We start from the raw sequence: 2,183 nt of genomic DNA on the forward strand, positions 1-2,183 counted from the left end.
CCTGTCTGTTCCTGGAGGATGTTTGAGCTGACCTGACCTGAGATCTCTGTGTCCCCTATCCAGTGTTTGACAAGGTAGTGGAAGAGTGGTGATGTGGGTGATGAGTCTGATCAGCAGTTCAGGTCTCGGTTTTTGCACAACTTCACTCGCTGCTCTGCGACTACCTGATGCAACAACCCTCTGGTGCTTTTCAAGACGTGCAAGCTTCATATTTTGATCCAAATGAGGACCAGAGCAGCCATGAATCGGACGCTTCCTGATGGTTCTTCCCAAAGATTTTCCATAGAAATGGTTAAAGCAATCTTAATGGGGATTGGCAGAAACATCTGCTGAGAAGGAAACCTGATGCACCTTAAAAGGTGTTGGAGCAGAGAAACGACAGAAACCTGCTGGACAGCCATGTTTATGGGGATCAGCTCATTCAAGACAAATTCTGTAATACTCCTGTTATCCCAAAGGGGGCAGCACCTCCTGTGGAGCCAGAGAGATTTCTCTCCTTTCACATTAGGTTTAATACTTTATGTTTGGGTCTGTTTTTGAACTAATTTACTCTTCAGATGCAGAACAAGGAAACTGATCCAAATCTGCTTTTAATGTTTGGACCAAAAGAACACTGAGATGTAAAAATCCCAGGAACCAGATTACGGGGACCCATCAAGCTGGGCCCAAAACCTGCTGAAAGATTCTCTGAATGAATGAAAATAATCCGGTTCTGTTTAAGATCTGCAGGACACAGGACTGGATCAGCTGTTCTTGGTGTGTTTTTAAAGAGTCTGAGGTCATGAGGTCACCCATCCTGGTGCCGTCAGTGCCACACATATCTCTGCAGGAGCTGAGGTCAGAGCGGGGGCTTTGTGCAGACTGACCCTGACGTCAACCCAGCCAGCGCAGATTCCCCTTCATCGGGTCAGGAAAACGACAGGAATGAAAGAATCTTTGTAAGAAAATAAAAACAGACTTGTCTGAACTATTTCAGCTGCTGATACCATGCTGCTTAATCTAAGAGGGATGAACAACGATTCAGAGCATGAAACTGTTTTAAATGAAACTAGATTGATAATAAATAAAAGCATGGGCAGTTTCAGAGGGGGGCCAACGGGGCCAGTACCTCTAGAACTGGATGTTGTCACTGTACGGGAAGCACACAGCAGAAATTTCAACATAAGGGTGACAGTGGCATCGGATGTAGGAGGTTGCTAGTTCAAGACCCGGGTCCGACTTTGTGTCATGTCCTTGGGCGAGACACCTCACCCACATTACCTACTGATGGTGGTCAGAGGGCCCGGGGGGGCCAGCGCACAGCAGTCTGGCTTTTTTTCAGCGAGCCCAGGGCAACGGTGGCAACCATGCAGCTCGCCATCATCAATGTGAGTGAAAGACGGTAGAATAAAGCGCTTTGGTCAAATCCTCTGCCTTTACCAAAGCGCTTTATAAGTACAGGCCGTTTAAGGTCATTTTATTCTTAAATTGTCTTTTGATTTAAGGCTGTAAGATAATTTTCAGACAGAATAAGATGACTTGTGTTTAAAATAAGACTCCATCTTATTTATTCCTTTAGCAGATCGTCTCACTTTTAGAAAGGTTTTACTTTTTTAGATCATTTTCTTTGGTGTAACACTAAGTCAATTTTTGATGATTTACCTGATTTGTCCCTTTGGTCCAATTTAATATTCTGCTAAGAAAATTTACTTTAAAAATGATTTAGAAATGACAGCATTAAGTTTTGCAACCTTTGCTCCGTAGCTCAGTTAATGCACTCTTGCCCTATTTATGATTTATTTATTGTCACACCCTGGCTCCACCGGTTAAGAACCGCCCCTGAATAAAGGTTAAACTAACGCTTCTAGAATGATGTTAGGGAGGATCGTTGTTCCCTTTTCATCCTGATTTGTTTTTGTTTTAACATTTCTCCATTTATTTCATGTTGATTCATTTCGACAGACGAACATTAAGCAGTCCTTAGATGTGGACGGATTATCTGAAAAGTGTGGCATGCAGATACTAATGTCAGCAGAACCAGCCTGGCTGCAGGTCTGGTGGAGTTTTAAACATTTACAGTTTAACTTTCTTCTTTAGGCTCAATTAGAGGGGAACTCAAACACCCACCTCCTATTTAGGTCTGGACTTTGACTAGGTGCTGATGAAGGTTCTCAGTCATCCAGGTCATAGTCATTCCGTAAAAA

Source organism: Cyprinodon variegatus, unplaced genomic scaffold (genome assembly GCF_000732505.1).
Source record: "Cyprinodon variegatus isolate N-32 unplaced genomic scaffold, C_variegatus-1.0 Scaffold114, whole genome shotgun sequence".
NCBI classification, from domain to species: Eukaryota; Metazoa; Chordata; class Actinopteri; order Cyprinodontiformes; family Cyprinodontidae; genus Cyprinodon; species Cyprinodon variegatus.